Below are 16,289 nucleotides of genomic sequence, written 5' to 3'. Positions count from 1 at the left end.
CTGTTGCGTGTGAGTCAGGTTTGAATATAGTTTCTGACGGATTTTGGTTAAATTTATGGCAAACGTTTTTAATAAAATTGTTATTGAATATATTCGTAACATCCTGTTTCGTGTGAATAAACTCTGAATTAACTTTTTGATGAGTTTTTATGAAATTTGCCTGAATTGGCTTTCTTAAAATTATTATTGAGCATCGTCGTAACATCCTGTTGCGAGTCAGTCCGCTTTGAATACAGTTTCTGACGAGTTATCTCAATTAGATTTCTGTAAAATTCCTATTGTGCCCAATCATCACAACCTGTTGCATATGAGCTAAGTCTGAACAGAATCTCTGATGAGTTTTTATTAAATTTATCTCTATAAGCTTTCTATAAATTTCTTATTGAGTGTAGTCGTAATATCCTGTTGCCTGCGAGTAAGGTTTTCTGGCAAGTTCTAAGAGAGGAGCTTTGTAGGGGCTCGGACTGTCCGGCGGTGATGTCCGTCACCCCGGGCACCACAGCGCCCAAGTGCTGTCAAGACGAAGTGATGGTACGTCTATCTCGCGAACTCTCTTGATGCGGCGGGGCAGGCAGCGCAATAGCACCCCACATATATGCACGGATAAACTACCAGACCTCCGTGGGTGGGCTATAGAAACGCAATACAAAGTCTATTGAAACTCAACATGATGAAGGCAACAAGATGCTTGCTGCGTGTTCGTAATAAGATGTTTATTGCCTGTCTAATGGCCACAGTCCACACATGAGGAGTTCGATCGACCCCAGAGAAAGGCAATACAGAGTCTGTTAAAACTCAATATAGTGAAGGCAACAAAATGCATGTTGCATTTTTGCAATAAAATGTTTATTGATTTTATATTGGCTGCACTGTTTAGGAAGGGAGGTTTGGTTCACTCTATAGAAACGCAATTAGAAGTGTATTAAAACTCAATGTCTTGAAGGCAACACAATGTTGGTTGAGTTTGTACAATAAAAAGTTTGTTGACTTTCTAACGATCACAGTCTATAAACGATGAGTTTTAATTGACTTTTTATTGACTCTATAGAAGCGCAATAGGGGGTCTATTAAAACTCAACGTCCATTTTCATGAGGGATTGGACGTCGTGTACAGGACGGCATTGGATAGGGAACCACCGGAGATAGGAACTTGCTAAATGGCACTTCAGCGACAGGTGAGAGCGGTTGGGCTCTACGAAAGATAATAGCTGAGTGAAGTCACAAGCAGCAGTAATTATCCCTCCCAGAGAGAGGGAAAATGAACTTTAAATAAATATAGGAAAAGTTTCAGAGAGGCGTCCTCATTCAAGGGGTAGAGTCGACAGTCGTTTCCATCAAGAGAAACTGATCTTCCACGCCGGAGCTGGCCAAGGCTTTCTCCCAAATCTCTATGAAAACGTGCAGGTTGGGTGGATCTAGGGTGGACTTGTCGCAGCCGGCTACTGTGTGCATGAGGTTCCCAGGCTCCCCACAGAAGCGACGAAATGGACAGAATTGTGTCCCGTCAAAGAGGTGGAGACTGGTGATGTGTGGGAAGGTGTTAATCCGCAGTGCACGGAAGAATCTTTCCTGGTTATTCGCTAGCGATTTGTGCGGGAAGGAATACGTGATGGAGGCGAAAAGCAAAAACGCCCGTGTGTACGAGATTTCGGCGCACGTTAAAGATCCCCAGGTGGTCAAAATTAATCCGGAGCCCTCCACTACAGCGCGCCTCATCGCCTGCGTTGCGTCGGCTCGTTAAACCCTACAATCAATCAAATCAAGGAATACGTTCTACGGGAGAGCATATAGTGCTAATTAATTTCCTAGTATGTATACAGAATGCATGCGCTCGGGCTCGGCTTCATCAGCGCTGGCTAAGCGGGTCAAATGTCCAGCCACGAGGTTGGTGATCTTGTCTGCCGGCGATGCCAGTATCAACTGGTGCCCATACAATCCTGGCTGGTCTCGTTGGTGGTCTCTGCGTGTTCATTCGAAGTGTTGTAACGTGCAATAGACTGTTGGCAAAGTTGCGCCACGCCTGATAAGAGTCTGTTATTAGACTTTTGGCGGCCCTTTGGCTAAGCGCACGTGCTATCGCCTTTTCCTCAGCTTGGAAGGGGCTGTGTTCGAGGGTTGAGATGCTACACCTGTGGAAGGCTGCAGAACGGTAGCACGAAGAAAGAGAAGGTATCGGAGAATGCTATCGGGTGTCTTTCGCATCAAACCAGTTGATCGTTCCTTTTTTTTCTTTCAGTTTAGTAGCTTCCTACTCTTACCTCATATATATACACATTTTTAGAATCTTTTGGTGAATATAAGACATGCATTAGGCAATTAGTTTTTAACTTCATTGCGAGATGTAACTCTTACGCGAGAAATAACATAAGAGCGTAATACAAAAAAGGCCTTTTATAGCATTCATGTGGTCGACGCATAACTTTCCGGCTATTTTGTGCGTAACTAAATTTGCTGATTGGTCGAGAAAGAGAACGCTGCAAAATTTACAAATGCCAAGGACCCCAAACCTATCATCTTTGGTCGAACCCTCTAATCCGCCTTAACTGACCAGCTATCTCCTCTAATCCATATTAATCAACACCGCAGTCCCACTAATTCACATTAGTTCAATCACTCATCTCACTAAATCACCCTAGTATACCCGCTAATCCGTGTTAATCGACTTAAATCCATGCATCGAAATGCTATCGCATTTACTTTAAAAGTGAAAATAAGAAGGCCCCATTTTTTTTTTCGATTCTCATGTTCTCCTGTGGCAGTAACCAGAGGACACAACCATAGAGTTTCTCAATATCACCTAGAGTGGAAAGTGTCGCTGCGATCGCACGCCGCCATGGGAATTGTGGGTACTGTGGGAATCGGATTGGCAGCAAGTGGCTAGTGCAAAGGACTACGGATTAGGCTTCCCGGGTCTGAAGCGTTTGTTAGTTCTGTTTCCGGGACGCCCTGTTTGACATTCAATGGCTATCACAGACATGTCTAAATAGCAGCGTGATTAGCTCTTAACGCATGTGCTCACGTTAGCGGGGAGTTTCTTCAGATGAAGGGGTGACCACATGCAGCGACGGCGACAAGTGACGCGAAAAACGCAACCCAAAAGGTGCAACAACAGAGTGTACTTGGCGAAAGCGACAAGCGAAAAACATTTATACACTGCCGCCTATGTCCTCTGTCGTCGTCGCTACAGTTCACTGTATCGTCACTGCCACTCGCCTGTGGGCTGGTTCTGGCCGGAAAAAAGCGAGCGAGGGCCCCGGCGGCCGCTTGCTGTTCATACCGCTTGCTGCTGTCGCCCACCACTAAATAAGCTTCGCTAGCGCACACTATGTGTTTTCTGCACCCATTCAGTTACAATTTTCGTGTCGCTCGTCGCCGTCGATGCGTTTACTTACCCCTTGAAGCATGCGCTGCCTTGGAGAGGCGCAATGGGGCAACATACATAGCGACTCGACAAGCCAGTATTTATTTGCCATTTGAAGTATTCATGCAATTTCATAATGCTTTTCGCGCGTGCTTGGACTTACTTGCGGTAATACGCTTCGCCCCTACGTTTGTTTATACTCGCTTAGACAAGACAAATAAATACAATGCGATTACATCATTCGTGCATCTCTATGTTGCATCTGCATGATCTGCATCGCCTGCCAAGGCGTGCAGCATACGATAATGAGACTAATGAGAGGGAGCAAGAACACAGCTATAGACAATCTAAATATTTTTTTCAGCTAAATATTTCAAAAAATCAAATAAAACCTCATCCAGTTCGGAGTATGTAATAATTTAAAAATATATATCCGGGACGGCCCGCTGTATCTGGCAGCATGAGCCAAGGCAGGACTTCTACTTTTTTTTTCTTTGTTACCCCCAAATTTGTTTTGCAACATAAGCCCTCTAACACAGTGCCTTACACAAAACAAAATTTGTTGACAGCAGCACTTTTGGCAGCAATTTTTTAAACAAAAACTCAATTTGCGTAGCCATAAAGTCATTGCCGGCCATGCCACGCCGAACTCCCGGCCAAACTACACACTATGGCGGCACTTATGGAGGCGTAGAGCGCTTCCGCCCATTCACGTTGACGCTAGCGCCAGATTCCACTCTAGGTAAGGTAGTGAGAAACTCTATGGACACATTGGCACTGTACAAGAAAAAGTGATGGTGACGTAGAGAACTGTGAGTGTTTGTGTCTCAGTGCTGTTTTTATATAAGTGCCCACTCGAGCTAAAATAAGTGGACGATACGGATTTATTGTTGATGGTGTCCCTGAAGGCCTTCGCAGGTGGACACGGATGCATTCGAATTAACAACATGAAAACTTCACACGATTTTAAACACACTGCAGATAGAAACCATAAAGAATGCCCCATGATATGTTGCCACGGAATATGCGTTCCAACTTAAGTTATTGTAAATGCAAAAATATAATTTGGGGAGATGGGCTATACCTAAAGCAAACTAATAGTGTATACGGACTTTACATTAAATTTAGGGTAATAATAAGATGAGAACCTTTAAGGCCTTGGGAACTGCAGACTATGCAAAATATTGCGTGTGCCGTCTGGCGAATGGTAAAAATATTTTCGGATGCAAGGTAGGGTACCGGGATGGAAAACTAGAAATCACAGTTTTGAGGCCCCGGAACCGGTTCGGAACGGTTCCTTCAATTGTTCCGGTTCGGGTTCAGTTCCAAAATGGCGGAAAAAATACGGTTCCGGTTCAGTTCCGGTTCCGGGCAAAAATTCGGGTTCGGTTCCGGTTTTCGGTTCGGTTCCGGCTCCGGTTCGACACCCTGGCTGTGCTGCCCCTACGTGCGCGCGCAACTCTCTGCGTACGCTCAACTAAAACTGTCTAATTTTGGTTGGGTAAGCTGGCAGTTTGTTTTTGCGAGACTCAATTTCTGGGTCTGTTCGTCCTAATAAAATCGCAGAGTTAAGAAGTTATCGTGAACTCCAATATTGGCCATTGTGTTCACATTCCGCCTATTACAGATGCTCCAACAGTGGCAAAAAAAACCACTATTTTGTATTTTAGTTTTGTAAATATTTAGCTTTTACACCTTGAGAGTTGTTGTCGTGATTTGCCAGCACCACGGACACGCCCAATGTTATTGTTACTACAACAATGCGGTGGCAACTGGCGATTTAAATTTCCCGCTTTTAATACGCCCGTGGCACCAATAATACTCCCAAATACAGGCGTAGCATGAGTAAGGCTTGCATTGGATTTTGACAGGTGGTTAAATAAGGGGTAATTTTTTTAAGGGAATTGTTTAGACCACAGAAAGTGACGTCTGCAAGAAAATGTGCTATAGTTGCGATTTATAAGAAAATAAGCCTAGTTCAGCATTAGTCAGCTCAACTTCTGCCTCATACCACTACGAACCATGGAGGTAATACATATCGAGAGGGAAATATTTCAGGTGGAACTAATTCCACAAAAACTTTTTACCACAGTGCGATATTTATGATTTTCTATGACTGGCCATTTATTTCTTTGTGGTAGAAACATCGTTTAGCTGTAAGTTATAATAACCCTGTTATATACAGCATTCTACGGAGCACATTATACAGTACAGAGAACATTTTTTGCAGAGAGAAGGTGTGTAAAATAAAATGCCGAAAGGTGATTATAGTAATTATTATTTGATTAATAAACGAAACCTCTCAAGGATAAAAAAAAAACAACTTTATATTCAGGATACCGAGGCACCAAAGTTGGATACTTTCCAGAATCAGGGCAATTTCATTGATTGTCTGTGGTGATATTGTTTAGAGCACTTTCACCTTTAGCAGCACTCCCAGAAAAAAACCCAAGAAATCACTGATTTTAAATCAATTACTGTGTTATGAAAGGGACTAAGCAACTCACTCATTTAAAGCAACCATGTAACAAAATTTTCTTGTTTCCTTGAAGGTACATGAGGTGATCAGTAAGTCTTCTCGAGGCCCAGTTATTCTGAGAGAAGGGACTGGCGGCATCAATATTGCCCGCAAGAAACACATCACGGATTCGACGCCTGCATTGTCACTTCAGGATGTGGTCAGCCTCTTCGCCGCATATGTCATCTTTTTCATCATGTCATGTTTATATGGTTGTGTGGCTTTGGAGAGTTCTTGGGACTTTTGCAGGGAGTTCTTGGAAAGCATGAGAAGTTTGACAGTGGTCTGGTGTCATTTAAGTTGGAGTCTCTGTTGAAATACTTGAAGTGTTCAGCTCTACTTGGGATTTTAAATTATTGGTAGAGGTTAAAGTATCTCTTGAAAGGCATGAAGTAGTTCAGATGAAAGGCATTTAGGGGGTGAAATCAGATGAAGAGGTTTAAGTTACTGGCACTTGCAAGTTTCATGTCAAATGAACCCTGAAGTCGTGCCTTATTTTTCATCATTGGCACAATGCTCAGGCTGCCTTTGAATCTATAGTGGGTGTTAATGTAGTTCATGGCACCCTTATGTAACGTCCTTAATGGTCAAGTGTAGCTCATGAGATTTTTTTTCATGGCAGTGCTGCTGCTGATGCAAAACAAACAGTGATTATTTACGCAGATGGCTTCCGCCTTCATTGATAAATTTTAGTACCGGATGTGAGCTGACACCCATGACCTAGAAGAATTGAAAATGTGCGTATTTGGCTTGAACAAGTTTTCTTTTTTGAACAAAGCTGCATTTCCTGCTTGGCAGAAGCAGGGCTTTGGTCACAATTACACTGATAGCAAAACGGGAGGGTTTTTATAGCACGCAACTGTTAATTTCACTTAAAGTAAAATGTTGAGGCTGGAAAAAATGCTTTCAAGTCTGCTTTGTAAAACTGGTCACCTGTATGATTCAACACTGGCTTGTTTGCTTCTTAAGGATGTCTGACTTGTTCCCGCTTGAATTGATGACGTATATAATTAGTCTGCTTGTTAAATTTTAATATGTGTAACATGCTTCCAGCTACCTGGTTTGCAAAGTTATATAAGATTTACGCTGGCTTTTGTGAGATTTCTTGGGATGAATTATTTTAAACAACTACAAATTGTTGGGGCAAGTAACGTGCCTTAAGTCAGGCCTTTTCAGGACGCTCATAAAGTCTATTTTGCCTACAAATAGCTTGATGTTACACTTACGTCTGGTGTCAGGAAACTACTATCTTTAATAATCATGTTTTAATGGTGGCATACTGCCACATGTGACCTCTCGTGTCAAAATGTTTTATCGTTAATCTTGGCTCGACCGTTGTTTTCCAAAACTCTTGCACTGCACTGTTGTAGGTTTGTGGTAATACAACCGTGTATGGCTTGTTTTTAGGCCTTTCCCTACAATTTAATAGCAAACTGCATTTTCCCAAACAGTTATACGTAAACATAGTATGGCAAGCGCAATGAGTCGTTCCGCCTTTGAATTACCTTGTTTTATCTGATAAGACAACATATTTGGTGCTCACTGTTGTATAATGTCTGTGTCAGTGCCGCGTAGACGCACACGTCTATTTATTTGTGAAGCAGTTGCCCCTAATACCGTCTTTATTAACCATGTTTTTGAGTAAAGGTGAATATGTGAAAATGCCACTTGAAGCCTAGTGTTTTCGTTATGGTATTTATTCCTTGTACGTTGGTCATTTTCTGTGCAATTTAAAATAGACAGCTATTCAAATCTGAAATGTATCATATTAACACCCAATAAAGTTGTATAGTATGTTGAAAAGCAGTGTATGAGTCATAATAGTTGGTTTCGTGCGTATTTTAATGCAAGTATATTGTTTCTTTTACATGCAGCTGGAACCCAGAACAGGATTCTGCGGGTGAAGCCAAAGACTGTGTGCCGCTCTAGGTGCCTCAGATCAACTTTTATATAGAACTGTGCTCTGATAGGCAACTGTTGGGAACTGTCAGGGACCACACTGCTGCGGTGATTTCTGCTTTCCAATTGTTGGTATCACTGCGGGTCATATATCAAGGTTGTGTTAAAATGGTGCTTGCAATTTCCTGCTGATACCAATGCATCCGCCTGCCTGGCATATGACCTCGGTGGATACCGACAGGAAAGCAGAAATATTGGAAAAGTGGAGTCCCATAGACAGCTTCCCAATGTCTATAGGAACACCGTTTTATATAAACAGCTGGCCTGAAGGTACCTGGAACTGCGCACCGGATAAATTCCATCATCATTTTACATGGATCAATGTTCCAGTAACTTAAACTACCCTTTTATTTGGAACAGTGATCCACATACTTTTATTTGGAACGCCGATTCACATAATTTAGTTGCAAAAATATGTGGGGCACTGTCCAACTTAATTTTCAGGATATGTGGAACACGGTTCCAAATATATAACTGGAACTTTTTTGCAAAAAAGGTCCAGTTACTAAGTGGATCTTACGTGGAACCAGATTAAGAGTGTAGTGAGCGGCGTCAGCACAGCATACATCCGGGTCATCTCTGAAACGCAGGTGCAGGGCAGAAGTTCGGGCATGACAGCGATCCTGGTGGTGTACCGGGTGCGTGTGTCTGGGTAAGGGGGAGACGTATATGGCTATTTGAAAGTGAGCAGGTAGCCAAGTCTTGGTTCCATGTTGCCTGGCGTATGGAATGCTTAGTTTCTGCAATAGAAGGCGTCCTCCTGAGTAACTGCTAGATAATCGCTGGGATTGGGTTGTGCGCTGCGCTTCTACAAGGGCTATTAGAGTATTATGGATACCCATAGCCATGAAGCGTTCGGTGGATGCCGTGATGGGAATGCCCGCGGCCTGTTTATAGGCTGCGCATATTATGCAGTCAATTTTACATTGTTCAGCTTTCTTGAGGTCGCTCACGATGGTTGCAGCGACATATGTGATCCGGCTAATAATAAAGGCTTCCACTAACTGGATGTGGTTGCGCTCCTTAAGTCCATAGTGGCGGCGCGCAATTCGCGACATAAGACGGCGTATTTGTACTGAACTTGCAAAGAGAGCTTTTATGATGTCCGTTTTGGAGCCTGAACACGTGTGCATGGGACTATGGGGATAACGCGACCTTGTAATGTGAGCTGAATGTCTGGAGTACCTGGACAATGTCGCTTGCCCACGGGACGAATGTAGAGAAGTTCTGACTTCTGTGGAGGACACATCAGACCGCGCTCTCCGGAGTAAGCTTCCACTATGTCGACAGCTTGTTGTAGGCGGTTTTCGATATGCGCGTCTCTGCCTCCATCCATCCACATCGTTATGTCGTCAGCGTATAAGCTGTGATGCACATGCCGCATAGTAGAGAGGAGATGAGGGAGTTTATCATTGCTACATTGAATCAAAATGGCGATAGTACTGACCCAAGAGGGGTGCCACGATTACCCAGGGAAATGGTAGCCGATTCTATGCCCCCAACCCCAAGTTTCGCCGGGCGTTCCGCAAGAAAGGCCATAATGTAGTCGTACGCGTACGTTTCGAGGCCCACATGGAGGTCTATCAGATTGTTCAAGATCGCATCGTGCCGGGCGTGAACAAAAGCTTTTGTGCAATGGGAGCGTCACATCTTGTGCAGAAAGTCGTGGCCGAAAACCGAAATATAGACCATGGGAATGGCGGGGAAGATTCCATGTAACGATGGAGACGGGTCAATACCACGTGCTCCATTAGTTTCCCGGCACAGGAGGTCAGCGAGATGGGCGGCAAATTGTCTATGTGAAGGCGCTTTCCGGGTTTTGGTATGAGTACTTTATGGCTGATGGGAGGCAATGTGATGCACACTATATCTCGCGAGTGCTTTTTCAATTTGTCTGATATTTATCAAGCTATGTAACCTTGCGCTTGTGTCCGGGGCAGCCGCCTCGTCAAGCCGCCTCAACCAGCGGCTTCTTGCGGCTGCCCCCTCCTTTGTCAAAAAGGAAAATAAAGACTTTGACTTTGGCTTAGAGTGATCTTGGCTACGTTCCACTCCGGCGGGAGGGTGCCAGAGTCCTAGCACAGTGAAATATACCGAGCTGTTCCTTTGGCTTTAACCGCCAAGGCGAATTTCTGGCGGGCCCCTGAACTGAGGCCCACGATGCCATTTGATTCTGGTTCCAAGCAGAGACGGCATTGCACAATTAGAGCTATGTGCACGGCCTCTTGTGCATCTTTTTCTTCGTTTCGGAAACGATAGTTTCTGGCAATATTCTCAGGGTCTTCTTTTGTTTTACGTTTCAGCGCACGTAAGCCCCCAGCCCCCTGTAGCAACGAACGCTCTTTCCCTGCCCCCAGTGTTCCCTTGTTCCGTCCGCGCAGCCCTCTTGATCTTGTCACCAGTGGCACTGCTTGTTCGAAAAAGAATCGCTAGGTTCAAGCGCGTGTGTAACTCAACAGTTCTCATGTTCAACCGGAGGAATTCGACGAAAACCGGCTGGTTCAGTTGTCTATAATTGACTACACTGGATATGGTCACGCACTGACAATGCATCCTGGCCAGGACACAATGTGTGAGCGCAACCGTCAGGACTGGCCCTCTCGCGTTAATGGACCGAATCGCAGTCCCGCTGAAGACCACCTGTGCCCCGGCGGTCAGTACCCACAACTCTTTCTCGAGCGTGGACAACTTCGATCACCGGCAAGCTGGGCTCAGTGCGAGTTCTATTGGACGAAAAAATATTTACGTATGAGTGGCCTGCTATTTTTTCACGGTGGGCTTCAGTGGAAAAAACACACAAAGGAAAAATATTTGCGAAAATTGGCTGTACCTACGTGTTTGCCTGTGTATGTGTCGCGACCACTGCTGCTATATCGTTGACCCCCGGTTGCGATAGAAGACGGGTGTGAACGGTTTCAAAACTTACGAATACAGAAGAAGATAGCAGGATCGCCCACTCGGATCGGGTTCGAATCGAAAAGCACTATTAGAAAATTTTGTATTTTGAAGTCTGAGCGATCACTGGCTTCCCCGCAACACACCGGTGACGTGCGGCTAAATGGCCAAAGGAAGGTCCTTTCTGGAGCGCCACGCCCAGGGTGGGGGTCTGGTGAGGGGGGGGGGGGGGGGGGGGGGACCTGTTGTCAAGAAAATGGGGCTCACCCCACCACTACCCCCACCCTATGATCCTGGCCCGTTTAGACAAGTCGTGGATCCAAAACGGGCGTGAGTGGTCCTAGGCGCAAATGTAAATTTTACGAGTGAGTCATTTAGCCAGATCTTATAAGCAGGAGTAAATATTTCCTTGCCGTAATTTTGTTCACGGCGTCAATTGCTACCACCTGTGAAGGCGCTTGCAGTGCATTTGGAGTGCCACGCAGAGGGAGGGGGTACAAGTGCTACCCCGTAACAAAATATCAGTCGTAATTATTTTATTAGGTTTCTAAAAAGCCGGTAAAATAAATTTTGTTTGATCAACGCCTCAGTTGGATGAGCGAGAGCCGATCTGTATGAAAAAACTACGGAGAGGCCAAAGGAAAACGAGGAAGCGCACTCTGTTTACTCGAACCGCAATATGCTAAAAAGACAAGGCTAAGAAACGGCGAAGCAGCAGTCGAAGTCGCGGAATCGAATCCGCAGCATTTGGTCTGCATGCATTTAGTTTGCAGAGTATTTCCTCCCAAGGTAATTCAGTCCCATCGAGAATACTGCCGGCCAAACAAGAACAGCATACGTTAGGGATAGAAGGGCTATGCTCTTCATATGTCGAAGAATATAGCCGGGCGCTGCCTCACGCAAGAGAGAACAAGCGAATGCTCCGTTTGCAGCAAGGGGAGAGATAAGTAGCGCCGCCGGATACTGCTAACAACGTATAAACGAAATTATACACAATGTCACGGCAATGTACTGACAGGTATTTTTTTATGTTGTGGGGAGGGGGGGGGGCAGTTGATGTGTCGAATCGTCGAGCCCCTAACTGTGCACTTTACGGACCACAAGGCACTCATTCTCGTCTGCAATAAAGACCGTACCTGAGCATACGTGTACTGCATGTGCATTGCATGGTGAAAATGCAAAATTACGCCCACCTCCCCTTCGCGTGGGAATCCCTGCGACAAGCGTAATCAATACGATGGAAAACGCCAATGGAACCCCCCATGAGATGCGTTGCATCACATCAGGGTTCCCGCGAGGGGAGGTGGGCGTAATTTGTTTAGCAAAGCACTGCCTATAACACAATCCAACCCACGTACACGTTATTTCGCACGCATAGACATATGCAGTGAAGATGTTAAAGCAATATTAATAACTTGTTATCAGTGGAAATTGAAAGCACGGGCCCTTTTTCCCTCAGCGGGAATATTCATCGTTCCTTTGCTGAAGTTAAAGGCGCCCTTTACGTACATTTTTTATAGGCCAAGAAGCCAAGAAGCCGTAAAACTAATTAATCGTGGTTTGCTGAATGTGTCCCAGCTACAACCTGCGCGTTTACATTATCAGATCGAAAAAAAAACCTTCCTGCTGATGTCATCTGGGGGGAAGAAAAGGGACTCCCCAGGCTCTATGCGCCGGCCGGTGTTCCTCAAGCCTCGCTATTCCCCGTAAGAATACCCGCAGCGCACCTCGTTCCCAGAATGCTGGCTGCATGGACACCAGCAGAGGCAGTCGTCGTGGTGGCGATAACAGTGAATCGAAATCACAATGGTCAGATGCGTACGACACGGGTGCTTCACAGACCTTGCAAACAGCACGCCGCTTCCATGCCTTTGCGCTGGTTCTTAAAATTAGCTGAGTTCTAGGATAGCATTTGTGAGCTATTCTTGCCAAAAGTCCGACGTCCATGGCACACAAAACGGGGGCTACCAAGAGTTGACAGAATTACCGACAGCTCAAAAAAAAAAAAAAACCAGGTTAATTAATGCTCGGAGTAACCATAGACTTCTCAGGGAAGCTAGTAAACAATGTAACTAAATGAGAGGAAAGAAATCTGCGGTATACATTTCGCGCTGCATGGTATTTGAACAGGTTCACTTAGAATGCGAAACGAGCCCGGAACGGCGAAATCAGCAGAGAAAGGTGGTTGCAGCTGACTGAAGGTGAACCTAGCGCTGTGGCCTTCGACTTTTAGAGATATGTTCTGAGCACCACACGAGAAATGTGGGTCTGGTAATTATATTAGCAGCAAAGAGGTGAGCCCAAAAGCACGTTGCCGCTAAAAGCGTATAGGCAGGGAGAACAAGGGCAACTGGCAAAGTCCCTCAGTCATAAACGACAGTAGAAGGAAATGTCGCAAAGGGAAAAGAATGCCAATGAACACATGAATTCCAGTTGCCTCGTCATTACTGTGCATAGATTGAACACGTTATCTTCCACGCCACAATTGTTCTTCAATAACATCGCTGGGCTGTATGCGGTGCGGGACTATGAACCGTCTGCATAAACAGCAGCTGTGAAACGTGGCGGCGCACGCAGTACCGCCAAGTACACGTGTGTTATATTAAATATATAATGCGTAATAAAAACAAAAGTGTCATCGCATTCAATTCACAGAAACGTGTGCTTAAGCGGCCTATAACTGTTTGCGTTTTCTACTTCAGTTGGTGCATTTCATTCCTCTGCGCCTCGTTTGATGGTGGACGCGCCCTCAACGACTTCCTTGCTTGCTTGGCCGCTCGTTCGCTTCCTGATTTGCTGGATCGCTGAGTTAGAAGCGTCATTTTTATTCAATCCGAATAAAAATTTGAGGTTTTTTTTTTAATGGTGAAGAGTAATTCAATTCAATTCAATTTATTTCCTTTGAGAGGAAGGGGCTGGAGCTATAAGCTGTGAGTCCAGCTTGACAAAGGCTCCACCCCGTATACAATGGCATCAGTGTCGGCGGTGCGACACTCGTCATAGGTAAAACATAATTAAAATAACCATTACACAACAAAAACACTCAACATAACAAAAAAATTCATCATACATATCGTAAGCAGAACTGCTTAGGACTGTTTTTAGGATAATATATAATGTTGCTGACAAACTTTGAAAGGCGTAATATAGGCATATTAAATACTCTTGCTGTTAACCAAAAGTTCAGGGTCTTTTTATGCAACAAAAAGGTATTGAGCATCAGAATAAAAATGGTTCTGGGAAATCCAAGGAACACACTGATGTCAATAAAATAAGTGAGTTCAGACGGTGCTACACAATTCCTGGCAATGTAACCTAATATGCGAGTTGGGATGGGAAGTTACGTCAAAATTTTCTGAGTGCAGCCTCTTAAGCAGGACCGGCAGAATATAGGTTAGCGATTGTGTGTCATAAGTTGTTCGGGGAGTAGGTACAAACCATTTCTCTGCATGCCTTGTCGGAAGAGTTAAACTTTTTTCAGTCAATTTGGACAAACATCTAATGAAGTTATCATTTTTATTAGTGAACGGTTTGTACCTTATTAGTAACTGGTAATTATATAATGCAAACACATAAAGAATGTCATATTTCAGAAAAAGCTGGCTGGTAGACGAAAGAAAGGGTATATTTGAAATGCACCGAATAGCTCTCTTTTGAATCAGGTGTAGTTTTTTTAGGTTAGTGATTCCTGTCTTACCCCAAACTAAGCTGCAGTATTGCAGAATAGAGTATACCAGTGCATTGTAGAGCAGTAGTTTGATTTTCTCAGGAAGAATATGCCGCATTCTATTCATTACACCAACCGCTGAAGACATTTTAGATTGAATATAGTCAACATGGTCGTTCCAAGTTAGATTCTTAGAAAAAATAACGCCAAGTGTCTTCACGTTGTTCACAATTTCTATTATTTCGCTGCCTAAACAAATGTTGATGTCGCTCAGTGCTTTCCGCCTGGGTAGGTATAACACCACTTTTGTTTTATTGCTATTTATTCTTAAGCCGTTTGCATCTGCCCAGTTCTTCAGTTCAACTAGTGCATCATTTACTTTTCCCTCTACTTCTGTTTCTGATACGCCAGTAACGAAAACAGTTGTGTCATCAGCATACGAAACCATTTCTGCGTTTTTAACAATTTGTACTATATCATTAATATACATCACGAACAGAAGTGGTCCCAATATGCTGCCTTGGGGGGCACCTGCACTACTCGGTTCAGGAGCTGACGTAGCGTTATCAACATTGACAAATTGCTTCCTATGAGACAAGTACGATTCAAAGAGAGCATGCGGGATTCATCTGATTCCATAGTTGTACATTTTGAATAGTAGAATATTGTGATTAATGAGATCGAAAGCCTTAGAGAAATCAATATAGATGCCTGCAATTATTGTTTTGTTTTTGAATGATTCGATTATTATTTCTTTGTGTTGTAGTAAAGCCGTCTCCGTTGATCGGTGTTTTCTAAAGCCGTGTTGGAAGTCGTGGAGTAAGTTATGCTTATTTAAGTACGATAACAGCCTAATATGAAGTATTTTTTCAATTCCTTTCGAAAATATCGGTAATATGGAAATGGGCCTGGAATTGTTTAGAGAGTTTTTGTCCCCATGTTTGAAAATTGGCGTTACACGGCCAATTTGCATGTCTTTGGGGAACACACCAGAACAGAGGATTAAATTATAGATGTGGGTAATCACGGGGCATAAAATGTCCAGCACATACTTAACAGGTCCGATCTGGAAGCCATTTAAATCTCTAGATTTGCTGTTTTTAATACTACTAAAGCACGAGAAAACCTCTGCGCAATCAGTAGGTGTAAGAAACAATGATTGTTCGGTGATACTTGCATGCAATGAAGAATCGTAGCCAGAAAAAGAACTTGTTCTATCATTATTGTCAACCTGACCCTGCTGGATAAAGTATCGGTTGAAGGCAGTAGCCAGTGACCTACCATGCAATTCCCGTCCCTCGTGTACAAAGTTATCAGGAATGGTTGCGGATGCATTAGGGTGCAACAGAGAATTTAACTTCTTCCAAACAACATCTGAGCGTTGCATATTATTCTCTGAAAACATGTTGATGAAGTAGTAGTTTTTAGCTGCTTTCAGTTTAGATGTAAGCTTGTTACGGTAAACTTTAAATTCTCTGAGTATCTCGGGATCCCTTGTTTTTATAAAATTTGCATACATTATGTCTAACCATTTTTAATAGTTGAGAGGTAAGCCATGGCTTTCGAGCTTTTTTAGGTTTGTGCATTTCTTTGAATGGAAAATTGGCGTCATAACTTCTTTTAAACGTGTCAATAAAGCTTCTGTGGGCGGCATCACTAGTTCCCGATTTGTAAACGTTATCCCAAGTTTCGCTGCTCACAGCGCTACGAAAGGATTGAAGCTGTGAATTTGTGATTGGTTGAACATGTGTAACTTGTGAAACAATTCATTCATATGCAAGATAGAAAACAAAACTTAAAGGCTCCTAAGTTTCGCCTTTAAGCGCGGAACGCGCTAGCGTTTCGGGCCGCCTTCGGCTAGCATAAAAACTTTCCAAGTAATGAAAGCT

This window comes from Haemaphysalis longicornis, unplaced genomic scaffold (assembly GCF_048455015.1).
Source record: "Haemaphysalis longicornis isolate Haplotype H1 unplaced genomic scaffold, Haemaphysalis longicornis Haplotype H1 scaffold_1, whole genome shotgun sequence".
In the NCBI taxonomy this organism is placed as follows: domain Eukaryota; kingdom Metazoa; phylum Arthropoda; class Arachnida; order Ixodida; family Ixodidae; genus Haemaphysalis; species Haemaphysalis longicornis.
This window is presented reverse-complemented; position numbering follows the sequence as displayed.